Source organism: Chlorocebus sabaeus, chromosome 2 (assembly GCF_047675955.1).
Source record: "Chlorocebus sabaeus isolate Y175 chromosome 2, mChlSab1.0.hap1, whole genome shotgun sequence".
Lineage (NCBI taxonomy): Eukaryota > Metazoa > Chordata > Mammalia > Primates > Cercopithecidae > Chlorocebus > Chlorocebus sabaeus.
This window is the reverse complement of record NC_132905.1, coordinates 43,381,324-43,398,283: the sequence shown is the minus strand read 5'-3', so window position 1 is coordinate 43,398,283 and position 16,960 is coordinate 43,381,324.

The window sequence follows — 16,960 nt, the reverse complement described above, 5'->3', positions numbered from 1 at the left end:
ATCCCAAATGTCTGCTCTAAAAGATTGGATTTCGACTGAAGTGATTCATGTTTACAGTTTTCCCTACCTATGGATTCACATTGTACCCTTCGAAATCTTGTTTTCCTGTCTGGCGTATCCCCATGGAGCTAATTGATTCTTTGCTCTTGGAGTTTTTCTCTATCACTTCTATGGCACTTTGATGTTGTTAGCACCCCAGAAGGTTAACTTTGGAAGCATCAGGTTTAGTAATGCAGTCATGCCCAGAAGCACTTTGCATTTTCTGATTACAGTGAATTTTCATTTTTTTTTTTTCAGCTTTCTTGACTGCCCCAGGTGAGGATTGTTTTTTGTCGAAGGTACCAGAAGGTACTAGAGAAATGTGCCATTGATTAAATCATCAACTACATTGGCAGAATGATCTGTGCCACTAGGAGCAGCAGAATGGGGTGACTTTAAACTGCTGTCCTGCTATGTATTTTGGTCACTACATACAATATTCATTTTCAAATGTTATGGGGCATAGTATATTAGCACCCGTGAAGATTACCACCTTAGTTCTCCGAAGAATATTAGCAGTATTTAAAACCTGTGTGAAACTTCAAAACTTGGGGAAATTTGAATAAGCAATCCTATTTCATAAGAGGAAGGCAAATAGACTATAAATCTAGGAAATGTTATTTCTCAGGGAGTTTCTTGACCCCATTTGGTTCACTTTGAAAACATTTTTGCATCTAAAACATCTTACATTTTCATATTTCATTTTGATATTTTTTTTTTATCAGAAAGTTTATAATCATTATAGTGGAATGAGGAAGGAGAGTGCCTTACCCCCGTTTGTATACAAGAGAGAGACAAGGAGAAAGGGAAGGAGGATAGAAGGAAGAGAAGGGGAGGGATTTATTTATTTTCTTTTGAAACATATTAAAGGTTGAGAAGTGTAGCCGAAGGCTGATTTTATTAATACTCTACCGAGAGAAGAATCCTCTTACCCCCAATATGTATTGGTGATCAATTTGTATGTGTTGCGTATGCTGAAAAAGGAGTGGTGCTTATGTAGAAAAATTAACCTAGAAGGAAGGATCTGCCAAGATTATGGTTACATCTGCAAAGTCTATTATTCTTAGTATTAATGTGATGGTGAATCAGTAATCTGAAGAGAAAGTATTATCTAAAGGCTACATACTCTAAAGGCATTATCTAACCTAGGAAACCTAGATTCCACATTTTTTCTATGAGTATATATATTTTATATCCCAAAAGATACTATTGATAGTATAAAATGAAACCATATTTGGATTTGTGCATTGTATTATAGTCCCCTGACCACACTCAAGTAGTGCTTAATAAAGAAGTAGACCATTCTAGGATGTTCTAGAATTATTCAAACATTTATGGCGGTTCGATTATCTTGCTTTTAGTTTCCTTTTACAAAATCATAAGATCCTTGTAGTTATTGATATATTCCTTGCTTGTTCATGTTGGAAAGAAAAGTGGCTGAAAGGTCTGTGTTTGAACTCTGGCTTGGGGCTATGCTTTATTTTATCCCAACCCTAAGTTTTCCTTTTGATCTCAAACTTCTTTTCCTTCAACATGGTTTGTGTGAGGCTGAGAGCATCGATAAAGGGTCTGTACATACTTTCTTTTGTCCATTGGACTCCCAATTGCTATTGCTTTTGTGGTCCACGTTTCATAAACTACTTAATTAAAACAAGGAGAGCCTGGCACCGTGATGCATGCCTGTAGTTCCAGCTACTCAGCAGGCTGAAGCTGGAGGATCACTTGAGCCCAGGAGTCCTGGGTTGTCATGTGCTATGCTGATTGGGTGCCCGTACTAATTTCAGCATCAATATGGTGACCTCCCGGGAGCAGGAAACCACAAGGTTGTCTAAGTAGGGGTGAACTTGCCCAGATTGAAAATGGAGCAGGTCAAAACTCCACACCTGTGAATAGCCTCTGCACTGCAGTCTGGGCAACACGGTGAGAACTCATTTTGGAAGGGAGGAAGGGAAGAAGGGAGGAAGGGAAGGAGGGAAGGAGGGAGGAAGTAATTAGGAGTAGTGCATTAGGGAATAGAATGAACTCTTCTACAGAGAACTTGGAATTTTCCATGACAATGCATGCTAAGGAGAGCAAGGATTGTAGAAATCCAGCAGAAAGAACAAAATCTGATTCCATTTCCTCCTCAGAGGGCCTTTTTTCCCCATTCTATTTTCCGTCTGTTAAGAAAGCTGCTAACAAGTAGCAAAATTGACTGGTGTGAACATCACCTGCTTTCAGTTCTACCAGTTTTCTGCTGACAGGTCTGCTAATGAGCAGAAATAAAGATCCCCTGTGGGAGGAAGGTCCTTGGTTTCTTTCCCTCCTTCCTGCTAATAAACTCACCCAGTAAGATGCTGCACCTGTGGCAAGTGTGCTAATTAAAAGAAGATACATTGAGGACTGGTTGAGTCTAGATAACCAACTATTTGGTCACATTTTAGTGAGTGCAGGTGTGAGCACCCTCATCTGGGTCCCGTCTAAGAACAATAATTCAAATAAAGGAAAGAGAGCTTTGATTCTCCTTCTGACATCTCCATAGGCTTCCATTCCTTCGTTGAAATACCATAGCAGTGTTGTGTGGCTCCTTCTGGCCATGACTGAGTGATGGGCTAACTTTTGTGTAATATGACCCAATAAGAGAAGAAACCCTGGGACCTTGAAATCCTCTCCAGTGGTGAGAATTCAGACCAGCCTCCCATGAGTAGGATGCTCTAGCAGCTGTTTAAAGCTGGGCCATGTCTTCTCCTTACACTGAACTCACCCCTCTTGGGCACACGGATCCTGTTTTATTGCTTTTATGTTTTTATTTCCATGGGAGCTAGTGCTTTGCAAGTAAACTTAACAAATATTTGTTAAACTTGAACTGAACGAGTGGCAGAAATTATCACTTTGAATGCATTCCTGGAGTACGTTTTTATTTCTGGGATGGAAGAAATGTTGTATATGGTATGTATTTTTGTAAGCAGTTTCATGACATTTTCAAGAACCTAGTATATGTACATATAAATGACTAAAGAGAAAAATTTTAGAAGTTTTAAGAAAGAATGTAAAATAAAGGTATACTGCCACTGTATATATGTTAATATGTGGATAAAATTTTAATTTATGAAAACTTATACTTACCTTCAGAAGCTTTTTGCAATTTGCTTGAGCAGATAGGCCTAGTACATACCTTAGAACATTTATTTTTGCCACAGATAACCATGATGTGAGTATATTAATGTATCTACCTTTCATTAAATATTAATCTTGACCTTCTTGTGATATAGCTACTGCCTTGATTAAATGTGATCCCATAAGATCTGTTTCAAATAATGATTCAATTCCAAATGGCAGTGTGGAGAGCCTCATTTGGCCTACACAGCATCCTGTCAGGTTACTAGACCTTCTGGATTCTGAATAAGAACCTAAGTTGGCAAGTTTTGTGCCCTCCAGAGCAGTGTTTTTCAAACATTAGCTGCATTGAAGTTACCTAGAAGGTGTTGGTACAGCAGGTCGCACCCAGCAGCCTGTGCTGTACCAATGCCTTCCAGGTGACTTCAATGCAGCTGATGTCTGGGGCAAGGCCTGAGAATCTGCATTTCTGACAAGTTCCTAAGTGATGCCAATGATGCTGGTCCAGGGACAACATATTGAGGACCAATGCATTGTATCTATTCATGCAAATTTTTACAAGTGTTTCCTCTGGTTTGTCCTTAAAAATTCTAATTCTATGTTTGATGTCTATTTTTAGTGTCTATTATCAATATGGATAAAGATTTTGTGGCCATGCTCTGGATTATCTGCGATCTGCATAGATCAAATAAACTAACACGATCTGATATTTAACAACCATGATGTTTGAGTGCAGTGATGGATCTCACTTCCTTCCAAAGTTGTAGAGCTGGGAGGCTGGATGCCCTGTTAAGAAATGAATGTCCCTGCTCACACCTTGATGAGAAGGAGTTTCATGAAGCTCTTTGAAGATAGTCTGGTTTAATAGGGGAAATTATAGAAAGTATTAGAACTCTGGATGTAGGGTCCTGGGGAAAAAAAAATCTGGGAAATCAGGTTCGGTGAATACAAGGCCTTGGAAACGAAAGTGTCTGGTCCTGAAGCGCCGAGGCAATGCTGGAAGGGAAATTTATAGCATTAAATGCTTACATTAGAAACAAGGAAAGGTCTCAAATCAATAATCTAATTTCCTACCTCAAGAAACTTGAAAGGGAAGAAAATAAGCCCAAAGCAAGCAGAAGGAAGGAAATAAAGAACAGAAATCATTGAAACTGAAAACAGGGAAACAACAGAGAAAATAAATGAAACAAAAGCCTGATTCTTTGAAAACAATCAATAAAATTAATAAACCTCTAGCAGGACTGGCAGGAAGAAAAAAGACACAAATCACCCACATCAGAAATGAGACAAAGGCTATTACTATAGCTTCTGTAACCATCTAAAGGATAATAAGGGAATACTATGACTAACGTTATACTGCAGATTCGACAACCACAAGGGATCAATTCCTTTACAATCATAAACTACCAAAACTTAATCAAGGTGAAATAGACAATTTGAATAGTTTAATAAGTATTAAAGAAAGTGGATTTGTGATTTAAAATCTGAAAAAAATCTCCACAGCCTCTGATAGTTTCACTGGAAAATTCTAGCATTTAAAGAATTAATATCAATTTTACATAATCTTTTTCAGAAAATGAGAAGAGAGCACTTCTCAACTGATTTTATGTGGGCTGTATTACCTCAATACCAAAACCAGACAACAATAGTATAAAAAGAGAAAACTGCAGGCCAACATGTCTCATGAAGTTACATATAAGAATCCTTCAAATATCAGTAAATGAAGTCTAACAATGTATAAAAAGAATTACACACCTTTGCCAAATACGATTTATTCAGGATATGTGAGACTAGTTTAACATTCCAAAATCAATCAATGTAATTTACCATATAAACAGGGTAAGGAAAAATATCATATGATTATATCAATTGATGTAGAAAAAAATTGTGAAAAAATTCAACACCTATTCCACAATAAAAATGCTCAGCAAGTTATGAATAGAAAAGAATTACCTCATCTCAGTAAAGAACATCTACAAAGAAACCTACAGCTAATATAATTAATGGTAACAGACTGAATGCTTTTCTCCAAAAATTGGAAACAAGGCAGGGATGTCCATTCTCGCCAATGCTATGAAGTGTAGAAATGGAAGTCCTAGCCAGTACAAGAAGGAAAATGAAAGGAAACAAAAGGCGTACAGCTTATAAAGAAATTACAATCATTTTATCTGCAGATGACATAATTATGTACATAGAAAATCCCAAGACATCAACCAAAATACTACTGTAACAAATAAATGAGTTCAGGGAGGTCACAAGATATAAGATCAACACGTAAGTATCAATCACATTTCTATATACTAACAGTGAACATGTGGAAATCAAAATTAAAAACACAACATTTATAATCACTCCAAAGAAAATGAAATATGTATGTACACACTAAACAAAACACATAGAGGATCTATATGCTTAAAATTATAAAATACTACTGAAATACATAAAAAAGAACTGAATACTTGGAAAGATATACTGTATTCATGGATTTGAAGACTCAACACAGTGAACATGTCAGTTCTCACCAAATTAACCTATAGGTTTAATGCAATTCCCTGAAATTTCTATAGCACGTAACTTTATGACCATAGATAAAATTATTCTAAAATTTAAATGGAAATGCATAGGTCCTATCGTAATTAAAACAGTGACAAAGACAAAGTAGGATGAAAAATTATATTCAAATATTAAGGCTTACTACATAGGTGAAATAATCAAGACATTGTATTGGCTGAGGGATAGGCACGTAGGTTAATAGAACGGAATAGGTGACCAAGAAATAGACCCACACAAATATGCTCAACTGATTTTTGACAAAGGTTTAAAAGCAATTGAATGGAAGAAAGATAACCTTTCAACAGATAATGTCATAGTAATTGGCATCCAGAGGCCAAAAAGATGAACTTTGACCTAAAACTAATCCTTATACAAAATTAACTGAAAATAGATCAAGAACTTAAATATAAAACATAAAGCTTTAAAACTTTTGGGAAAAATAGGAGAAAATCTTTGGGATCTAGGGTTAGGCAAAGAGTTCTTAGATTTGCTACCAAAAGCACAATACAAAAGAGGAAAATGTGATAAATTGGACCTCATGCAAATTAAAAACTTCCTTTGCAAAAGAGCTGTTAAGAGAATGGAAAGACAAGCTATGTACTGGGAGAAAATATTTGCAAACTACATATCCAAGAAAGGACTAGTATCCAGAATACGTAAAAGAAACTCTTAAAACTCCATAGTAAAAAAATTAAACAGTTCCGTTAGAAAATGGGCAAAAAACATGAATAGCGGCCGGGTGCAGTGGCTCACACCTGTAATCCTAGAACTTTGGGAGGCTGAAGCAGGTGGATCACTTGAGGTCAGGAGTTCTAAACCAACCCAGTTAACATGGCAAAACTCCGTCTCTACTGAAAATAAATAAATAAATAAAAATAGCCGGTCAGGGTGGTGGGTGCCTGTAGTCCCAGCTATTGAGGCTGAGGGGGAAGAATTGCTTGAACCCTGGAGGCAGAGGTTGCAGTGAGCCGAGATCATGCCACTGCAGTCTAGCCTGGGTGATGGAGTGAGATTCTGTCTCAGAAAAAAAAAATTAAAAAAAAAAGGAACCATGGATAGATATTTTATTGCAGTAGATACGTGGCTGGCAAAGAAGAATATGAAAAAAATTTTAACACGTATTTAACCATCAGAGAAATGCAAATTAAAACCACACAAGAAATCACCATACACCTCTCAGGATGGCTAAAATAAAAACTAGTGACAGTGCTAAATGCTGGCAAGGATTTGGAGAAACGGAATCACTCATACATTGTGTGAAATGACTCATAGCCACTGTGGGAAACAGTCTGGCTATTTCTTAAAAAATTAGACATGTATACCATACAATCCAACAACTGCACTCTTATACATTTATCCCACAGAAATGAAAACTTATGTTCTCACAAAAAAATTGTTCACAAATGCTCATAGCAGCTTTATTTATAGTAGCTCCAAATTGGCAACACCCCAGATGTCCTTCAAGGGGTGAATAGTTAAACAAACTGGAGTATATCCATACTATGGAATACTAGTAAACAATGAAAAAGAAGTAACTACGGCCACACACCCAAGCCTGCTTGAATCTCCAGGGAATTATTCTGAATGAAAAAATCCAATTCTAAAAGGTTTTATACTGTAGGATTCCACTTACATAACTCTTTTGGCATGGCAGAATTGCAGAAGTTGAGTAAAGTTTGGTGGTTGCCAAGAGTGACTGATGGGGGTTGGGGTGGATGTGGTTATAAAAAGTCAATACAAGGGATTCTTGTCCTGACTAGAAAGTTCTGTATTCTGACTGTGGTGATGGATACATGAACCTACACATGTGGTAACATTGCTTAAAACTAAACACACACACATGCACACAAGCACAAATGAGTACGGGTAAAACTGGGAGAAGCTGAATAAGATGGGTAGATCGCATCTGTGTTGTGACATTGTACAACAGTTTTACAAAATGTTGCTGTCAAGGAAGACTGAGTAAAGGATGCAAAGTCTCTCTCTCTCACTATATATATACACACACACACACACAACTACACATATATACACAACTGTGTATAGATTATATATATAAGATTGTGTATATATACACACAACTATATATCTGCACACAACTATATATATATACACACACACAACTGCAAATGATTCCATAATTACATCATTAAAACATCAATTAAAATATATCGCCTTTCACAGGCTTACCTAGAAAAGCATACTGCCTCACTACCTCTGTCGGAACAAACACACTTGAAGGCAGAAGCCACAGATTCACGTTCTTGCCGAGATGGGTCAGGGAACATAAACAAGCTAAGTAGACAAGGTATAAAACAGTAAGGAGTGCTGAGGACTGTGCTGAATTATAGAATACATGGGACGTAAAGAAGCAGCTCTCAACTCCAGTGCACACAAGTCACAGGAGGATGTGAGCCTCACGTTGGTACATCAGATTTTCAAGAAAAGATTAAATTCATATTTTAATAAAATTTCCCAATTTTATTTTGTGTATTTTAAATTTAGAAGTAATTTCAACCTTACAAAAAGCTATAATAATAGTATACAGAACTGCTGTGTACCATTCACCTAGACTTCCCAATTACTTTATCATTCTGTCTATACATGGATGCATCCATGCCTCCATCCATCTGTGCATCCATCCATTAGTATCCAAAAATGACACTATCCTACACAGTCATGGTTCCTTCTGTCAAAGTCAGTGAATTGCCATTGATCCCATATTACCGTCTAATTCACAGATCCTCAAATTTTGCCTATGACAAAACTTTTGCTGTGTGGAAGATGATGAAAAGACAAATTAGAGGCCCAGAGAAAATGTTTGCAACATATGCCCTAATTGTTTTTTTTTTTTTTAATTTATTTATTATTATTATACTTTAAGTTGTAGGGTACATGTGCACAACGTGCAGGTTTGTTACGTATGTATACTTGTGCCATGTTGGTGTGCTGCACCCATCAACTCGTCATTTACATCAGGTATAACTCCCAATGCAATCCCTCCCCCCTCCCCCCTCCCCCCTCCCCATGATAGGCCCCGGTGTGTGATGTTCCCCTTCCCGAGTCCAAGTGATCTCATTGTTCAGTTCCCACCTATGAGTGAGAACATGTGGTGTTTGGTTTTCTGTTCTTGTGATAGTTTGCTAAGAATGATGGTTTCCAGCTGCATCCATGTCCCTACAAACGACACAAACTCATCCTTTTTTATGGCTGCATAGTATTCCATGGTGTATACGTGCCACATTTTCTTAATCCAATCTGTCACTGATGGACATTTGGGTTGATTCCAAGTCTTTGCTATTGTGAATAGTGCCGCAATAAACATACGTGTGCATGTGTCTTTATAGCAGCATAATTTATAATCCTTTGGGTATATACCCAGTAATGGGATGGCTGGGTCATATGGTACATCTAGTTCTAGATCCTTGAGGAATCGCCATACTGTTTTCCATAATGGTTGAACTAGTTTACAATCCCACCAACAGTGTAAAAGTGTTCCTATTTCTCCACATCCTCTCCAGCACCTGTTGTTTCCTGACTTTTGAATGATCACCATTCTAACTGGTGTGAGATGGTATCTCATTGTGGTTTTGATTTGCATTTCTCTGATGGCCAGTGATGATGAGCATTTTTTCATGTGTCTGTTGGCTGTATGAATGTCTTCTTTTGAGAAATGTCTGTTCATATCCTTTGCCCACTTTTTGATGGGGTTGTTTTTTTCTTGTAAATTTGTTTGAGTTCTTTGTAGGTTCTGGATATTAGCCCTTTGTCAGATGAGTAGATTGCAAAAATTTTCTCCCATTCTGTAGGTTGCCTGTTCACTCTGATGGTAGTTTCTTTTGCTGTGCAGAAGCTCTTTAGTTTAATGAGATCCCATTTGTCAATTTTGGCTTTTGCTGCCGTTGCTTTTGGTGTTTTAGACATGAAGTCTTTGCCCATGCCTATGTCCTGAATGGTACTACCTAGGTTTTCCTCTAGGATTTTTATGGTTTTAGGTCTAACATTTAAGTCTCTAATCCATCTTGAATTAATTTTCGTATAAGGAGTAAGGAAAGGATCCAGTTTCAGCTTTCTACTTATGGCTAGCCAATTTTCCCAGCACCATTTATTAAATAGGGAATCCTTTCTTGTGTTTTTTAAAGAGCCTGTATCCAATACAGGGTCACGTGTTGCCCCTAGTTGTCAGGTTTCATTAGTTTCTTTAAACTAACTCTCTTGGAAGAGTGTTTCAGCGTTTTCTTGCCTTGCATGATCTTGACAATTTTGAGTACTGCCCAGTGTTTATTTGTAGAGTGTCCCTCACTCTGGATTTGCCTGATACTTTTCTCATAATTAGCTTCATGTTAATAATTAGCTTCTGGGAAGGTTACTACAAAAATAAGTGATGCCCAGTGTATGCTGTCAGAACACACATCATGTTTATTTGTGCCACTGCTAGTGATGTTAACTTTTATCACTTTGTGATGGCACAGCTCAACAGATGATATGCCAGGTATCTCTAGTAAGATAACATGATATCTGCCAGGTATCTCTAGTGTAGAGTTAATACATAAGTATTTTATCTATTAAAAGTAATACATATTTAATAAGTAATATTAATAAATATTTTGCGGGGATTAGTTTGAGACTGTAAATGTCCTGTTTCTCATCAAACTGTCACCTACTAGTTTTATCGACTAATGCTTCTTCTTTAAATCAGCTATTACTCTGATGCTTGCTACATTGTGAATTATTTTGAATTCGTTCTAAACTTATTAATTCACATTCTACTCAATGGTAAAATTTTTGAGTATTGTGACATTGTACAATCGTTTTGCAAAATGTTGTTATCTCTGCCCTCACTCCTGGTAAAAATGTTTCTTTCTTTCTTAATTAATTATATAAGCATGTACTTATGGATTCCTACGTTGTTCGTTGGGTTATAATTCATTATTATTAGTCGTTTTGGAGTGCAGTTGCCCCAAATTTAGCCAGTGGAAACTCCTAGGAGTTGACTCCTTTGTCCTTTTGACAGATCTGCTTAATTCTCTGACAAAATTTTTACCTTTTTGGTACTAGATGTTTCAGGATCTCGTTGTGCTTCCCTTGCCCACATAGCTTGGAATCAGCTGTTTTTCCAAGAAAGGCTGGTTTCTTGGAAAAATCTTGGTGGAGATTGGGATTTAGAAACCAATATCTGGGTTCCAGGTGTATTCTTCGCTCCTAGGGTATCATGCTTCTAGGCCTTCTAAGTGGACAGAATATATATGTGTGTATATACACACACACATACATGTCTATGAATACATATCTATATACAAGTATTTCTACACACAGACATCTATATTATCTATCTATCTGAACCATGACCCTTCTAACTGCAGTTCAGTATCTCCTGCTTTATTTGGGCTCTCCCCTCCACTCCTTTATTTTTTATTTTTTATTTTTTTTGAGACGGAGTTTCACTCTTGTTGCCCAGGCTGGAGTGCAGTGGTGCGATCTCCGCTCACTGTGACCTCCGCCGCCCGGTTTCAAGTGATTCTCCTGCCTCAGCCTCCTGAGTAGCTGGGATTACAGACACCTGCCACTACGCCCGGCTAATTTTTGTATTTTTAGTAACGACGGGAGTTTCACTGTGTTGGCCAGGCTGGTCTCAAACTCCTGACCTCGTGATCCGCCTGCCTTGGCCTCCCAAAGTGCTGGTATTACAGGCGCAAGCCAATGCGCCCAGCCGGGCATTCCCCCTTTCTAGATTTGTACCTTCCTCTTTGAGAGTGAGAAACCTGCTTTATCTTCAATATATGTGTATTTATTTGCACAGTCTCCTTTATGTAACCAGCCTCCTGACCATGTGGGCCATCTCTTTGTCTCCTGTGCTGCACCAGTCCAGGATCCCCTGCTCTCTAGCTCTCTAGCTGTGGGCTGATTCATACCCTACACTTTCATTCGTACCTACGCTTTCCCCTTCTCTCCCCTCTGGAGGCTTGCTGACCAAGAATCCCTGCCCACTTAGTGCCCTAGCCGAGTTCCCGCTTGCTGATGGTATGCCTGCTGCATTCTCTCTGCCCTCACTCCTTGCACCATGCCTTCTGAGAGTCTCCCTGCTATACTCACTCACTCTGCCTGTGCATCACAGGAAGTATCCCGCTTATTTAAAATACTGGCACCTAAGTCAATTTCATGATGGAGTTTGTAAAATAAATCAATGTCTATAGAACACATTTGACCCATGGGCTATAACAATACTAAACCTACAAACATTATTACACATATAAGTGTACTAAAGGATAAGCATTATTAATGTCCTGAGGAAAAGATAACAGTTAATATATGGCCATATTAACTTAGCGAGCAGTTTGCTTTTTAGACTTTAATAGGATGGCAGTTATCAATTTAAAATGTATGGTTTGTTTACATTTACTCTAAAAGAATTAAAATGTGGTTCTTGACTTTTGGAAGTACAAGACCCTTACTTGAGGTCTCTTTTGTCGCTACCTCATGCAGTGACCCCACAGATCCCAAGCAGCTCATTGTAACTAGTGTTACTCTACCTTATCAGGAATTTCCTATGATAGCTGTAGTAATAAACTTCATAGGGTGGTAGATTTGGCCTTAATTATCCCTGTTCCACTGTGGCCGCTGAGGGAAATCTCAGTAGAATTTTCAGCACTGGGATAAGGGTCACCCATGCCATGGCAATACAAATTACAGGTTTATTACATATGGAGCATTATTCTTTCTGTTGTTGGTTTTTAATACTTTTATATAAAACAGGCATTATTCCAGTCATGTGTTTGAGAAAAGGAGGGTAGAAAAATAATATATTTAAGTCAATAGTGGCTTCACAGGGCTCTTTATAATCACAGTGGTCGAAGTATTTGAAATGCAGTGTCACAGTAGTCATTACATTCATTTAACGGTATGTTATTAAGTGTGGGATTAAATGGCTGGTTGTCTTCATGTTTAGTTTACTGTCCATTGTTAGACATCTTTTAGCAGAGCATAACAAGCCTAAAATTGGATCAGGCTTATCATTGGGTCCTTTATTTAATGTGCAAGGGTGTTAAATGCAGAGAAAAGAAAATGTCTTGGTGTTGGTTAAAGACCCACCAAAGTCTTAAGTAGAAGACAGAATTCTGGTGACATTTCAGCAAAGATTGTATATGGGAAGCGCCTCCTGAATGTCCGGGTCTCAGATACACAGATACACAGCTGCATTACTATCATGTAAGAAAACTGGATAATAAATAACGTACTACTGAAGTATACAGAGGAAGAGAGACTCCTGACTGAGGGCATGGGAATCCCTCCAACAGAGAGTGAAAATTCTGTAGATCAAGAAAGCAACATAGAAATGGGGTGGGGGATAATATTTCCTTTCCTTTAATGAAGTATTAAGAAAAAAAGAGATGATGGGGTATGTTCTACTCAATCTTCACTTTTCCAAAAATCTCTCTCTACCTTTTTCCATTTGTTAAAAAATGTATCTGACTCCACACATACATTTTTTTTTTTTTTTTTTTTTTTTTTTTTCTGAGATGGAGTCTTGCTCTGTCACTCAGACTGGAGTGAAGTAGCGCTGTCTCTGTTCACTGCAACCTCTGCCCCCTGGATTCAAGTGATTCTCCTGCCTCAGCCTCCTGAGTAGGTGGGATTACAGGCACCTGCCACCATGCCTGGCTAATTTTTGTGGTTTTAGTAGAGACAGGGTTTCGTCATGTTGGCCAGGCTGGTCTCGAACTCCTGACCTCAACTGATCGACCTGCCTTGGCCTCCCAAAGTGCTGGGATTACAGGTGTGACCCACCACACCTGACCCACACATACATTTTAACACAGAAAAATCTCTGACCTCTTGTCTGGGGTAGTTTCCTTAAGATAACCTCTTAGGAATATATATTTACATGACTTGGAGCAAATTCTACTTGTTTGGAATTTTTCTTTATTCAGTGCCCACTCTATAGGACACAAATTATTTGTACCTAGAGATTGCTTTGGGCTTTCTCTCACATTCATAGCACTCAGTCTTTCTTTGGCCATCCATAAGGATTTGATCACACTTCCCCTTTTAGTTTTTGGCGGAACTCAACTGCCTAACAGCCAAATAAGTGACTTTTCTCTTTAGGGATCCCGTTAAGGAGGTTGATGTGAATTGAGATGCTCTGATGTAATTAAAAGCAGAAAGGAAGTTGCTGCAATGAATAGTTGGTGGTCTATGTCTGTAGTGTAATTTGGGGACTGAAGTGCTGGCTTTCAAACTCTTTTCCACTTCCCTCACTGCAACTACTTCCTTATCATTTGAATGCCCTTCCTTCCTGTATCTCCCTTCTCCTTATGCTCAAGTCCTATCCTTCTTTAAGGTCAACTCACAAGGAATATTCTAGTGGTATTTTCCCCATCCCCTCAGTCAGGAGTCTCTTTTCCTCTGTATACTTCAGTAATATGTTATTTGTTATCCAGTTTTCTTACATGATAGTAATTTAATTGTGTATCTATGTTCTTATTAAATTGTGAAATATTTAAAGGAAGACTCAACATTTAGTCATTTTTACAAACCTTCAATGGCTTCTAGTACTTGCTAGGTACCTAATAAGTACATCCCAGTTTTGACTTGCCTGCTTGTCACACTTATTCTCTGTATTTACCCTTTGCTTTGTGTTATTATGTACTGCCTCACTCATTTAATATCAAAGCCCCTCTTTTTAAAAACTCTATGTAAACTTTATGACTATACATGCAAAACATTTATAAATGAAACATTGGAAGATTGAAGTCATCACTATATTAAGAGGATAATGTACTGTGACTAGGGAGAGTTTATTCCTGGAGTGTAGATGGTTTGATTCCCAGATGAATACTTTTTTCTGATAAGTTGACGTCTTGTAGAATTTAGGCTATATAAATCATAATTCCAACAGAATGTTTTATAGATATAGTTAAACTGATTCTGAGATTATATGCATATACATATATATGTACACACACACACACACACATACATACACACATACGGGGGGAGAGAGAAAGAGAGAGAGAGAGAAAGGCAAGGGAATTAGAATAGCCAAGATGATTTTTAATTTTTTAAATTTTTATTTATTTTCAACTTCTTAGATTCAATTTTATTCCTTTTATGGCTGCATAGTATTCTGTGGTGTATATGTACCACTTTTTTTTTAAATCAAATTAACAACTGATAGGTACCTAGGTTGATTTCATAAATCTGCTATTGTCAATAGTACTGCAATGAACATGTGAGTGCATGTGTCAACACTCCTCTTTTTATATTGTCATTTACTATACCTCTTTTATCCAGGCCTGACATGGCCTGGGCTTGATCCTAACCTGGACTATGGAGACTAGAGCAAAGTTTTGGTCACTCCTGGTTCAAAAACTGCCCTAGTTCCTGTGGTATCTGTGGACACAGTATTTTCAGTCTTCTAAGAATTTTACACACATTTACAAACAATAAAATAAATAATTTTAATTTTGCCTAAGAATGTTTTTCTTGTCTTTAAGTCCAAGTTAGGTTCTTCAATTTGTACAATATTAAAATATTTTTAATATACTGGGTTTTAGAGTAAGATTATTCTCTTATAGGATAATGTTTTTACCAGAGAGCCTTAATATATTTAATTGATATCAATCAATTGCTATGAGAAACTTCGTTTGTAATTATGAGTCTTTTTGCCTGAATTCATACTGGATTTCCATTGATCTTTAAACTCAATAGTCGCACAGTATTCTATAAGTGAATTGGTGCATGTCTGCATCTCTTTAAATAAAGTTTACCTAGAGATGCTAAGTCTGTTTTTTGCTGCTGTAGCAGAATATCACAGAATGGGTAATTTGTAAAGAAAGGAAATACATTTCTCACAGTTCTGGAGTCTGGGTAGTACAAGGATGTGATGCCAGCATTGACTCTGCTATCTGATGAAGACCATCCCATGGCAGATGGGTGGAAAGTAGAAGCAAGTTAACATGACACAGAGGAAATTGGGTTGAACTTATCTTTTTTATCAGAAGCCCACTCCCATGATAACTAGCTCACTCCCATGATAATTACATTAATCCATTCATGAGTGTGAAACCCACATGACCTAATCATCTCTTAAAGATCCTGCCTCTCAACACTGTTGCAATGGTAATTAAATTTCAAGATGAGTTTTGGCAGGGATGTTCAAACCATGGAATTCTTCCCTGGTCCCTCAAAACTCATGTCCTTCTCACAATTCAAAATACATTTATTCCATCCCAACAGCCCCAGAAGTCTTAACTTATTCCAACGTCAATTCGAAAGTTCAAAGTCCAGAGTCCTGTATAAATCATATGTGGATGAGACTGAATGCATGATTCATCCCGAGGCAAATTCCTTTCAGCCGTGAGCCTGTGAAATCAAAACAAGTTATCTACTTACAAAATACAATGGTGGAACAGGCATAGGACAGACATTCCTATTCTAAAGGGGATAAATAGATAAGAAGAAAGAGATAACTGTTCCCAAGTAAGTCCAAAACCCAACAGAGAAAACATTAAACATTAAAGCTGGTGAATAATCACCTGTGACTCTATATCCCACTTATTGGATACACTGGGGCTGGGGTTGGGCCCCCATGGTCTCAGACAGTCCTGCCCCCATGACTTTGCTAGGCTCAGTTCACCCAGCGTTAATGGGTTAGAGTTCCATGCTGGTGGCCCTACAAGTTCTATGTTTTCTGTGGCAGCCCTGCCCCAAGGGTTTCACTATACATTGCCCTAGTAGAGATTCTGTGACACCTCTGCTTTTGTGGCAAGTTTCTGCCTGAGTTCCAAGCTTTTTATGAAATCCTTTGAAATCTCATGGGAAGAAGAAGCCATTTCCTCAAAGTTCTTCCATTCTGTGCACCTGCAGAATTATCACCATGTGGACACTACCAAGGCTTACCACTTGTACCATATAGAGCAGTGGGTTGAGCTGCTCTTGGGACCACTCGAGCCACAGCTGGGCTGGCCAAAGAGTGCTGCACTGAGATGTAAGAAGCAGAGTCCCTTGGTTGTCCTGGGCAGTGAGCCTGTGGAGGGTACCCCAGGTCCATCTCCCAAAACCATTCTGCCCTTCTAGAGCTCTGAGACTGTGATGGGATGGGCAGCCTAGAAGATTTTCAGAATGATTGTGGGGTCTTTCATTGTCTTGATAAATACCACTTGGCTTCTTTTTGTTCATATTAATCTCTTTAACAAATGATACTTGGCTATACCATTAGCATTGTCTCTCTGATATGCTTTTTATTCTTTACATAGTCAGGCTGTGAATTTTC